The sequence below is a fragment of the Mandrillus leucophaeus genome, unplaced genomic scaffold (assembly GCF_000951045.1).
Source record: "Mandrillus leucophaeus isolate KB7577 unplaced genomic scaffold, Mleu.le_1.0 Scaffold5, whole genome shotgun sequence".
In the NCBI taxonomy this organism is placed as follows: Eukaryota; Metazoa; Chordata; class Mammalia; order Primates; family Cercopithecidae; genus Mandrillus; species Mandrillus leucophaeus.
In genome coordinates this window covers 6,531,603-6,545,044 of record NW_012105364.1, presented here as the reverse complement: position 1 = coordinate 6,545,044, position 13,442 = coordinate 6,531,603, and positions in this window count along the sequence as shown.

Genomic DNA, 13,442 nt, shown 5'->3' with positions numbered 1-13,442 from the left:
GGCCTCCCAAAGTGCTGGGATTACAGGCATGAACGACGGCACCCGGCCTCAAATCTTCAGCTTTTACAGATGCATACCAGATATTCGCAGCTGAATTGACAGGCTGTATAGGATGTTCTTCAAATAACACAGGCGCGGGGAAAGCACGTGTGTGTGATCGGGGCAGAATTGGTCATAGGGTTGCTGGTGGCTGAAGATTGGATACCTGTAAGCTATTCTGCTCAACTGTCTACTTTTGTGTATGATCTAAATTCTTCACAATAAAAAGTTAAACAAAGTATATATCTAGTTGAATTCTGTTTTTGTAGAATCTTCTAGGTATCACAACTTCATAGGCGGCTCTATTAACACTTCTCCATTATGTAATTTTTCTAAAATGTCTGTTTCTTTAACTTAATTGTTTTCCAGGATGAAATGAGTATGAAAGTACTTGGGGGACTGACAGCCTTCAACATATAGAAGAGATTATTAGGACTCATTAGTGTTCTAAATATGTACTATTGTACTCTTTAGTGGAGAATGAATTAAGTTAAATTTTTGGCTTCAAATAATTCATAGTCTAAAATTTTCCTTGATTTAAAGTGACTTTTCTCAAAAAGACAATTCACGAAGGGATATAATAAGACCATGTGTGTAATGAGGCTGAGTTTGGTGCTGAAAAACTCAGCTTCCTTTGATCAATCAGATCCCTGGAGGTGGGATGGGGCAGGGACCATGTGTCCTATTCATTGCTGCATTTCCACCACCCAGCACAGCCTCTGGCACACGACATAGGATAATAATAATAGTGGTGATAATAATAATAAAATAGAACTAACATTTGTTGAGCTTCAGTGCCAAACAACGTACAACTGCTTTGCCTGAATAATTTCATTTCATCTTCAAAACACTCCTATGGGGAGTGTCTCAACATCACATTGAGAGAAAACTGATGCGAATACTGAGCCTCAGGAAGATTAAGTTACTCACGCAAGGTCATCCAGTCAGAAAGTGTGGGGCTGGCTTTGAACTCACGTCTGTTTGTCCTGGAAGTCACTACTTTTTTAATCAAGATGCCCTGAAATGCCAACGTGAGAAATCTGGTTCTCTTAGTGTGTCTCTTCTTGCAGGGACAGTGAGGACAGCAGGCTATTGGAGCTTGGTGACACCTGCCTCTGCAATTCCCTACGCGGCTCCCCCAGCTCAGATTCTACACCTTCAGGCTACTTCCTGTTGTCTTTTGGGTCCTCACACAGACTTTTGTACAGAGAAAAGAAAACACTCACTAACCAATAAGCACAAGGCCTGGCAGGTTTATTTCTCTCTGTAATTTAATAAGTTGAAGTTAATTAATAAGTGTTCATATGTCAATTTTGTGTGATTTTTTAACTAATTTGAGTTATTGTAACTGTATATATTATATAGTGTATTTGTATTAATTTTATTTTTTTGGAGACAGAGTTTCATTCTTGTTGCCCAGGCTGGAGTGCAGTGGTATGATCTCAGCTCACTACAACCTCCACCTCCTGGGTTCAAGCAATTCTCCTGCCTCAGCCTCCTGAGTAGCTGGGATTACAGGCATCTGCCACCATGCCCAGCTAATTTTTGTATTTTTAGTAAAGACGGGGTTTCACCATGTTGGTCAGGCTGCTCTTGAGCTCCTGACCTCAGGTGATCCGCCCACCTTGGCCTCCCGAAGTGCTGAGATTACAGACGTGAGCCACTGCGCCTGGCCGTTTTTATTAATTTTTAACTTTTATTATATGCGAGTCATATATAAACTTAAGTGATTTGAGTGATAAGGCCCAAAGTCTTGTCATCTAAGGGTGTGATGATACTATCAAGCTTTCAGATCTATCAGTTAAATAATTAAGAGGTAGGAGGGAAGACGTGTCCTAAAGGCAAGTAGTTCAGTTTCCAAAATGCCTTGCCCAGTGGGTTTTTCATAGTTGACATTTAATCAATAGTTGTTGAATAAATGACTGTGGAAAAGAAGAAAATAGTCATAAACAAAATTGAAAGCAAATAGGCCAGGTGTTGTGGCTCATGCCTGTAATCCAGCACTTTGGGAGGCTGAGGCAGGAGGACTGCTTGAACCCAGGAATTCAAGACCAGTCTGGGTAACATAGCAAGACCCAATCTCTACTACTAAATAGTAAAAATTATTTACAAAAAACTAAAAGCAGCCGGGCATGGTGGCTCACGCCTGTAATCCCAACACTTTGGGAGGCCAAGGCGGATGGATCACTTGAGGTCAGGAGTTTGAGACCAGCCTGGCATGGTGAAACCCCATCTCTACTAAAAATACAAAAATTGGCTGGCATCATGGCACTCACCTGCACTCCCAGCTACTCAGGAGGCTGAGACAGGAGAATTGCTTGAACCCAGGAGGCAGAGGTTGCAGTAAGCTGAGATCATGCCACTGCACTCCAGCCTGGGCGACAGAGTGAGACTCTGTCTCAAAGAAAAACAAAACTAAAAGCAAATAGGCAGGGAAATATTTTCGTAAGTACAATAACAAAGTCTCAATTTCTTTCTTTTTTTTTTTTTTTGAGATGGAGTCTCGCTGTGTTGCCCAGGCTGGAGTGCAGTGGCGCGATCTTGGCTCACGGCAACCTCTGCCCCTCCAAGTTTTAAGCAATTCTCTGCCTCAGCCTCTGGAGTAGCTGGCATTACAGGCGCGTGCCACCATGCCTGGCTAATTTTTTTGTATTTTTAGTAGAGACGGGGTTTCACCATCTTGGCCAGGCTGGTCTTGAACTCCTGACCTCGTGATCCACTCACCTCGGCCTCCCAAAGTGCTGGGATTACAGGTGTGAGCCACCGTGCCTGGCCTCAATTTCTTAATATATTAGGAACTTGGGAAATAGATAAGAAAAGCATGAAATCTTCAATAGAAAAATGATAATGCTAAATAAATGCAGAATGAATAAATGAAAGAATAAGTGGGGGCTAATAGAGAGATGCCTTTCCTGAAATTTAACATGTTAATTTTTTAAAGGGGCTTTCCAGTGAAGACCCAAAGACCTGCTAGACAAATTCTCAAAGAGCTGTAACACTAACATATTAATTTTCCAAGAGTACATTGGGGACCATATGAAGACAAGCAGACCTCAGGTATGTGAAGGGGGACTTAGAAAATGCAAAGGGCTCAGCTGCAGAGCTAGCTTAAGCCTTTTTCAGATGCACAGGAGGACAGGAAAGGAACTGCTGCATGGCCTGGCAGAACGATCAGATGTCCCAAGTTAGGGAAAGTAGACAGGAAAATCCGGAAGTATACACTGGTGAGTTCCCTGCTTTGGAAGTAGGAATGTGGCTTTGCTGGGAAGCTACCCTTTGAGGAGGAAATCCAACTCTACAGGTAGACAGCAGTCTCCCAACAGCAGAGTTGGGGAGAGAGCCAGAGGAGGAGGAGAAGGGAAAGGGCCTACCTGGAGCAAGGCCAGCTCTCTGTTCTTCCCTGATGGGTGGGTCACAGTCGCCCAGCCTCTGGGACAAAGTTAGGGGAAACCTGGGCTCTGATGACAGCGGCAACTTCTCAGTCTTGTCTGGCACATAAAAATAGCTTTTCCAGGTGATGTGACTCTGGGGCTTAGCCAACTGCAGGCCTGGTTACTATGCTTGGTTACCGGCCTTTGCCCTGTCTCCAGATCTTGGAATGACTTTGGCTTTACACACTTCCCCCTAGGGGCCTCATAAGTGAAGCTTCATCCTCAGGAGACAAGGGTGGCTTTTCACAGTGTGCCCCCTTTGTGGGAAGAGTATGCTGACCTTTAGGAGGGCAGGAAGGGCATTTCCCTCCTTCCTTGGCTTGGAAAACATAGGGGAGGTCAGCCAGACCATGTCTACTGTTTCCTGGGTAATTCACTAAGCCAACCAAAGAACCTGAACTTCCTGCAGTGATGAGGCCAACACACAGTCTCAGGTACACAAAACCACCAAGAGTCACATGCCTCCTGACTCACAGACCTACCCCAGGAGGCTGTGAAAGCAGCCACAACCAGGCCCAGGCCCTCGGGGTACCAGGAGTCACATGAACAATGAAACATCAACAGGCCTGAGGTCACTGACAGGTGCAAAGGTTCCTAGGGTACACACATTTGCCCTAATATACACATACCTGTCCTGATTTACATACTCAGAGCCCCTTGGGCAGTATATATCCCATGATGCACTGAGCTCCTTATTTTGGGTAGAACTCCCTTTTAGAGCTAGTACCCAAGCTGCTCATTTTCCTTGCTATGAAGGAAGATTCTCCACATCCCTCTATTCCTCCTTCTCCCTGATTTCTCCCTGTTGTACAGATAGAGAAGTGGCAAGGGACAATGGTGATTTAATTCCAGAAGGCTGAGGAACCGAGGCTACAAAGACTCTATAGAAGCACTTAGTTATAGAATCTAATCAGCTATAAGGAATGCTTGGAGCCATTATCAAGCTCAGTCTGTTTTCACAAGGATCCTAAGGCTGGAGAAGCGAAGAAGTTTGCCCAATGCCCCAGGCTGGGCAGTGGCTGAGGCTGAATTTGATGACATAGGTGGGATAGGCAGGTTCAGTCTAGCTGGAGAATTTAGTTAGCTCAGGGGTGGGGTTGGCTTACTGATTTTTTTTTTTTTTTTTTTGAGACAGAGTCTCGCTCTGTCACCCACGCTGGAGTGCAGTGGCGCAACCTCAGCTCACTGCAACCTCTGTCTCCCAGGTTCAAGTGATTCTCCTGCCTCAGCCTCCCGAGTAGCTGGGACTACAAGCGTGTGCCACCACACCCAGCTAATTTTTGTATTTTTACTAGAGATGGGGTTTCACTATGTTGGCCAGGCTGGTCTCAAGCTCCTGACCTCAGGTAATCCAACTGCCTTGGCCTCCCAAAGTGCTGGGATTACAGGCGTGAGCCACTGCACCCAGCCTGGTTTACTGATCTTTAGTGCATGTGAGTAATAGATTGGTCCACTGATAACAACTGAGCATCTAGTTTGCACGAGGCACAGACTGAGAAGCAAATATATATTTAAATCTTAAAACAACCCTCTCAAAGCTAAAGGAAATAATTAATTAACAGAGACGATCAATGAATAAGGATGATGCTTACAATACATTTTTAAAATTTTATTTTGGCTGAGTGCGGTGGCTCACACCTGTAATCCCAACACTTTGGGAGGCCAAGGCGGGTGGATCACTTGAGTTCAGGAGTTTGAGATCAGCCTGGCCAACATCGCAAAACCCTGTCTCTACTAAAAACATAAAAATCAGCCAGGCATGGTGGCAGGTTCCTGTAATCACAGCTACTCAGGAGGCTGAGGCAGAAGAATCACTTGAACCCAGGAGGCACAGGTTGTAGTGAGCCAAGATCACACCACTGCACTGCAGCCTGGGTGACAGAGCAAGACTCCGTTTCAAAAAAAAAAAAAAATTATTTTGGATTCAGTGGGTACATGTGCAGATTTGTTACACGAGTATATTGCATAACGGGTTTCTAGTGAACCCATCACCCGAACAGTGAACACTGCACTCAGTGAGTAGTTTTTCAAAAGGGACCCCCTCTGGAGTCCCTGGTAAGAACTTTTAAGAAAATACACAAGACATTCTCTAGACGGAACATGCTTATAAACTGAGAGGTATAAACATCGAACGCCGTATCAGCATGTGATTCTCCAACATGCAAAAGAATCCAGGATGAGGGACTGGGGAGGTTTTCAGGGTCAAATGGGAAAGCTGGGAGCCTGAGACACCAACAGTTATAGCTGACTTTCAGGATCTGTTAGGCGAGGGGCTGAGGGGTTTGGTGTGGGTAGGGCTTTGGGCCTTCACCGTTGACAGGAGGGATTCTGACTGGACAGCTTTTTCTTTTCTTTTCTTTTTTTTTTGAGACGGAGTCTTGCTCTCTCACCCAAACTGGAGTGCAGTGGCCGGATCTCAGCTCACTGCAAGCTCCGCCTTTCGGGTTCACGCCATTCTCCTGCCTCAGCCTCCCGAGTAGCTGGGACTATAGGCACCCGCCACCTCACCCGACTAGTTTTTTGTATTTTTTAGTAGAGACGGGGTTTCACCAGGTTAGTCAGGATGGTCTCGATCTCCTGACCTTGTGATCCGCCCGTCTCGGCCTCCCAAAGTGCTGGGATTACAGGCTTGAGCCACTGCACCCGGCCCTGGACAGCTTTTTCTCCAGTCCTTTAGCCAAAGGAGGAGGGGTCACTGGGAGAAGGAAAAAAGGGTGGGAGTCTCCTCAAAGACCAGTTGTCCTCTACCCCTCATTACCCCCTCTCCCGACAACAGCCACTGTCCTTCTTGGCTAAGATAAGAGGCAGCAGGAACAGCCCCCTGCCCTGCTCTAGCCAAGTTGGAGCAGAGCCACGGAGTGAGTTGGCTGGCGGCAGAAATGTCTGGGCATCTGTGTCTGGGGGAGAGGTGCCAGCTGTCTAGGCGGAGAGAAAATGTGCCCATGTGCACACACATGTGTGTAAAGGTAGGGCATGTGTCAGTGAACACATGCAGCAGAGGGAAGAGCAGCTGTTGTAATTGTGAATGACAACAGCATAGACACCAGGAGAACCCCATTGTCTCCCAACCCATAGACTCGGACTCTGCCTCCCTGCCAGGAGCAAGACACCTGTCTCCTCTGGTAGTACCTCCACCATCTATCAGGCAGCAATGGAGCTCATTTGAGCCTGGCCCTTTTGCGGCTAACCTGGGCTCTCCTATGCTCAGAGAGCCCACTGTGACCGCCAAGAGAAGGTGACAGCAAGGAGGAAAGCTCCCTCTATGTTCTAACATTCAATGATTTTATGGTTCCATGAAGGAAAAAGAGAGCAATGTGTCAATACACAGATTTATCCTAAACTGCTAAATGGAAATAACTTGGAGAACAGCACAGAATGAGTAAACTCTTAAATACATGTCTCCAGTGAGTTTCCTTTTTGATTCTAATTAACTCCATAAGACAGAGGACTGTCCCCAAGCCTTTATTGAGATGAGAAAATAGGGACTTCTTCACCCCAAATCTTTCCTAAGGTTTTTTTATTTACATACTTTTTCAAAACATTCATTGAATACTTTTTCTTCTTTTCATAATACATGCTCATAGTAGAAAAACTGAAACTCAGGAAACTATCAAACCTCCATAATCCACCCCATTCTCACTTTACTTCCACAGGCCCCGGATATGCCTGCTATAGGATACTCCATCATGTTAAGATGAGCCCACATCTCACATCTGAAGTTACTATGCTAGTTGAAACTGTCTAGTTGGCCAGGCGCGGTGGCTCATGCCTGTAATCCTTGCACTTTGGGAGGCTGAGGCGGGTGGATCACTTGAGGCCAAGAGTTCAAAACCAGCCTGGCCAACATGGTGAAATCCCATCTCTACTAAAAATACAAAAAAATTAGCCAGACGTGGTGATAGGCAGCTGTAATCCCAGCTACTCAAGAGGCTGAGGCAGGAGAATTGCTTTAACCTGGGAGGTGGAGGTTGCAGTGAGCCGCGATTGTGCCACTGCACTCCAGCCTGGGTGACAGAGCGAAACTCAGTCTCAAAAAAAAAAAAAAGAAACTGTCTAGTTAACATATATTTTGCAGACCTTTGATTAAATGTTTGTGAATTTTAGTTTTGTCATTTAAATTTTTTGGAAGTCAATATATTTTGTTTTCTATATCTCAAATATGTTTGAGAGTCCTTGAAAAGTCTATAGGCCCCAGGAACTGTGCTTATTGTGACTAAAGAATAAGAGGACCCTGCCCGGTAAAAAATGTTACTATTTAAGAGTAGATATACTGTCAGTCTCTCTCTCTCTCTCTCTCTCTATGTATTTATCATGGTTAACTTAAAGGGCCCATATAGTTTTGAATACTGTTTTTCTCCTATTCCACATTGTTCATCCAGTATTTCCCAAACAGAGCTTGAGAGAAGAGGCCTGCTGTGTTGGTGGGAGTCCGCCACCCATACCACAGCTTCTCAGTGCAGGTTCTAGGACCACCCACCTCTTAGGTAGAAAGGCTCTGAGAGAGACAGCTTGTCTCCCTCAGCCCTGTGCTTCACAGATGAGGAAACTGAGGCCTGAAGAAGTGACTGGCCCCAGGTGAGTGGTTAGTCAGTGCCACAACCAGACTCAGAATTTAGGTTGCTGGCTCAGGTGGGAGGTGAAGAAGTCACTGCTTGCCTTGTTTGCCCTCTGCCCATTTTCCAGGGCCAACTCTCTGTGGGCACCTTCCTCTGGTGCCATACTGCCAGGCCCTCCCACTCCACTCCCACTTCCCACTAGCTGCTCCAAGCTCTTGACCCAATTTCCCCATCCAAACTCCTGTGTTTGTTTTCCCTTCATTGTCACCATGTTGCTCAAGCTGTAAATTTACAAAATGTTAGTAAATTTTAATTTTTTTCTCTGACGGTAAAAGTAACAGATGCACATGGGAGAAAATAGGAGGGAAAAAGGAGTTCATTATCATATCACCCAGAGATGATCATTGTAAAAATGCTGTGCAACAAACATCAATAAATAGAATTAGAAATTGATCAGCTGCTCCGTTATTATTATTAATTTTTTTTGAGACGGGGTCTTGTCATGTTGCCTAGGCTGGTCTTGAACTCTTGGGCTCAAGCAATGCTCCCACATCAGTGTCCCAAAGTGCTGAGATTACAGGCATCAGCCACCATGCTTGGCATGTTCCTTTCAGTTATAAAAATATCTCAGATACACAAACATGATTCATTCATTCAACAATATTTGTTGAGCATGTACTACATGGAAGGCACTGTTCTGGGTTTAGGAACACAGTAATTGACACAATAGTCTGAGTCCTTGTCCTCAAGGAGCTACATTCTAGCAGAGGAAGACAGATAATCAACAAATAAATATAAAATAGTGTTGAGTACTATGAAGAAAAAATAAAACAGGGTAAAGGAGAAGAGTAGGTGTTGAGTGTTGCTGTACATGAAATGATTAGGAAAGCCTCCCTGAGAAACGACATTTGATCAGAGTCCAGAAGGAAGTGACAGAGCAAGCCAAATATTGAGTGAACATGTTTTAGACACTGAGGACATAATAGTGAATAAAAGTGACATTCTGCTCTGGGCCACCGGTTCTCCTCTTCATTGTAGACACTTTGTACTATTTTACCTAATGGCTTGAAGACTGAATTGTACAGGAAGGGAAGGAAGAGGAAGAGCTACCCTTAACATTTTAATTTTTTTTGGCCAGGCGCGGTGGCTCATGCCTGTAATCTCAGCACTTTGGGAGGCTGAGACAGGTGGATCACCTGAGGTCAGGAGTTTGAGACCAGCCTGGCCAACATGGTAAAACCCCATCTCTACTAAAAAAAAAAATACAAAAATTAGCTGGGTGTGGTGGCTGGCACCTGTAGATCAGCTACTCAGGAGGTTGAGGCAGGAGAATCACTTGAACCCGGGAGGCGGAAGTTGCAATGAGCTGAGATCACACCACTGCACTCCACCCTGGGTGACAGAGTGAGACTCTGTCTCAAAAAAATAAAAAAAAATAATAAATATAAATGTATTTATTTATTTATGTATTTAATAAGGTTGGTCTTGAACTCCTGACCTCAACTAATCCACCCGCCTTGGCCTACCAAAGTTCTGGGATTATAGGCGTGAGCCACTGCGCCCAACCAACTCTTAACATTTTAATATACAGACTTAAAAGTCTAAAATTGGCTTGGCATGGTGGCTTACACCTGTAATCCCAGCACTTTGTGAGGCTAAGGCAGTGGATCACTTCAAGTAGATCACTTAAGGTCAGGAGTTTGGGAGCAGCCTGGCCAACATGGTGAAACCTCATCTCTACTAAGAATACAAAATTTAGCTGGGCGTGGTGGTAGGCGCCTGTAATCCTAGCTACTCGGGAGGCTGAGGCAGGAGAATCACTGGAACCTGGGAGGCAGAGGTTGCAGTGAGCCGAGATTGCACCACTGCATTCCAGCCTGGGTGACAAGACCAAGACTCTGTCTCAAAAAAAAAAAGGCCAGGCGTGGTGGCTCACACCTGTAATCCCAGCACTTTGGGAGGCCGAGGCGGATGGATCACCTGAGGCCGGGAGTTTAAGACTAGCCTGGCCAACGTGGTGAAACCCTGTTTCTACTAAAAATATATATATAAAAGTTAGCTGGGCATGGTGGCACATGCCTGTAATCCCAGCTACTAGGGGGACTGAGGCAGGAGGATTGCTTGAACCTAGGAGGTGGAGGTTGCAGTGAGCTAAGATCATACCACTATACTACAGCCTGGGCAATAGAGCAAGACTCTGTCTCAAAAAAAAAAAAAAAAGTCTAAAATTAATCAATATTTACTTTCCTTCCAAATAAAAACATATTAAATTTTATCTTTGCTCACTGTTTCCATCTGAAATGTTTACCAATTTTTAAGTTTATCTTGTTATTGTTACTTTTCCAAATCAACCATTATTACTAAAAATAGTTTTGCATAGTCATAATTTGTTTAGATACATCCATATGTTTTGTAAATATTTCCTTACCATTTTTTCTTGCATTTCCCTATTTCCTTTTGGGTTCAGTTTTCTTGTGTCTTAGGTTCATTCTTCAGTAGTTTCCATGGTAAGGGCCTATGGCAGCTAACTCTGCTTTTGTTTGTCATCTGAAGATGTCTTCAACTTGCCCTCCTTTAAAAAAAAAATGACTTTATTTAGATAAAGTTCACATATCAAAATCCACCATTTTAAAGTATGCAATTCAATGGTTAAGTATATTCACAGACTTGTATAATTGTATAACTGTCAGCACTGTCTAATTTTAGAACATTTCATCAACAGCCCACACACCAAAAAAAATCACCCTGTACCTACTAGCAGTCATTCCCCAGTCCCCTCTCCACCAGCCCCTGGCAACCACTTACCTACTTTCTGTCTCTGTGGATTTGCCTTTTTTTTTTTTTTTTTTTGAGACAGTCTCACTCTGTTGCCCAGGCTGGAGTACAGTGGTGTGATCTCAGCTCACTGCAACCTCTGCCTCCTGGGTTCAGGCAATTTTCCTGTCTCAGCTTCCCGAGTAGGTGGGACTACAGGTCAGCACCATCATACCCGGCTAATTTTTGTTTTTTTTGTAGAGGCAGGGTTTCACCATGTTGGCAGGCTGGTCTCAAACTCCTCACCTCCAGTGATCTGCTCACCTCGGTCTCTGTGCTGGGATCCTCAAAGTGCTGGGATTACAGGTGGGAGCCACTATGCCCGGCCCTGGATTTGCCTATTCTGACATTTCACATAAGTGGAATCATACAATATGTGCCCTTTTGTTTCTGGTTTCTTTCACTTAGCATAATGTGTTCAGGTGCATCCATATTATAGCATGTGTCAATACTTCATTTTTTATGGCTGAATAATATTCCATTGTATCACATTTTGTTTATCCTTTAGTCAGTTGATGGATATTTGGGTTGTTTCTACTTTTTTGGTTATTATGAATAATGCTGCTATGAACATTTGTGTATAAGCATTTGTGTGTGAACATACATCTTCAGTTCACTTGGATATGTATTTAGGAGCGAAATTGCTGGATCATATGGTAATTCTATGTTTAACTTTTTGAGGAACTATTCTAAAGCAGCCGCACTATTTTACATTCTAACAGCAATGCATGAGGGTTCTATTTTCTCTACATTTTCATCAACATTTGTTCTTTTCTGGGTTTGCTTGTTTGTGTTATAGCCATCCTAGTGAGTGTGAGGTGGTGTCTCACTGTATTCTATTTTTTATGTTCATTTTAACATAAACTGTAGCATACCATACACATACTATATACCCTTTTCATTTAACAATATATTGTAGAGATCTTGTCAATAAGTACAGAACTTACTCTCTTTTTTCTGGCTTTATGGTAATTCGCTGTCTGAATGCACCATCTTTTATTTAACCAGTTCTCTATCGATGGGCTGTTTTTTCCATTCTTTTACTATCACAAACAGTGCTGTAACAACTACCTTTACATACTCCATTCTCTACATGTGGAAGTCTGTCTGTAAGGATAAATCCTAAAAATGGAATCTGGGCTAAAGGGCATGTGTATGCTTTTATTTTTACAGATATTGCCAAATGGTACTCAGTGGTCTTTTTTAACACCTCAATGGTCTTGAGGTGTTTTTTAAAAAAAAGCGGGGGTCAGGGAAACAATTACTGACAAATTGATTTCCATACAGAATGTACCAGTTTATACTTACCAGAAATGTAAGTACATGTTCTTTAAATGACCACTGGATGATAAGATCAAATTTGTGAAAATACTTGTGTTCTTAGTATGGTACTCTTGTGTGGGTTGACTTCAGAATCACTTCTTTTCAGGGGCTTTGGGGAAAGGGCAGCTTATAAAAAGCTTTCCTTGGTTGCAGTTCCAAGGAGGAGGTAGAGCCTGAAAACGGCTTGTCTTGGGGCCCTTATCTACCTTTCCTTGGTGAAACAATGGGTACTCACTGAAGATACTGGGTAAAATATTCATTCATTTATTCCTTCAGTCAATAAATATTTATCAAAAGCCTACTATTTCATGCTAGCTGCTGGAGACGGAATGGAAACAAAATCAGACCAAACACTCCTTTCACTGACTTTTCAGGCTTTTGAAGGAATGCAGACATTAATACAACTAAGGCCAAAGTAACACATTGGGAGAGAAATGTCTATCATGCCACTGGAGCCTGGAACAGGGCCTGAGGGTCAGCAAGGGTGACCAGAGGAAATATGTTTGAATTGAGATGTGAAAGATGAGTAAAAGACTAGGTGAAGAAAGCCTTTTCTTCCTCTGAAGGAAAAAGCATAGTTAACAAATAAAGAAGGTTGGGTACAGTGGCTCACACCTGTAATCCCAGCACTTTGGGAGGCTGAGGTGGGAGGACTGCTAGAGCTCATGAGTTTGAGGCCAGTCAGGGCAGCATGGAGAGACCCCATCTCTACAAAAAAAAAGAAAGAAAGAAAGGAAAGAAAAGAAAGGAAAAGAGAGAGAAAGAAAGAAAGAACGAGTGAAATAAATAAATAAATAAATAAATAAATTAGCTGGGTGTGGTGATGTTTGCCTGTAGTCCCAGCTACTCAGGAGGCTGAGGTGGGAGGATAGCTTGAGCCCAGTAAGTCAAGGCTGCAGTGAGCAGTGATCATGCCACTATACTCCAGTCTGGAAAACAGAGTGAGACCCTTTCTCAACAACAATAACAACAACAAATAAAGAAGAGAGGCAATAATACCTACCTCATAGCATCATTAGAAAAATTAAATAGGCCGGGAGTGGTGGCTCACGCCTGTAATCCTAGCACTTTGGGAAGCCGAGGCGGGTGGATTACGAGGTCAGGAGATCGAGACCATCCTGGCTAACACAGTGACACCCCGTCTCTACTAAAGAATACAAAAAATTAGCCGGGTATGGTGGCGAGCGCCTATAGTCCCAGCTACTCAGGAGGCTGAGGCAGGAGAATGGCGTGAACCTGGGAGGCAGAGATTGCAGTGAGCCAAGATCGTGCCACTGCG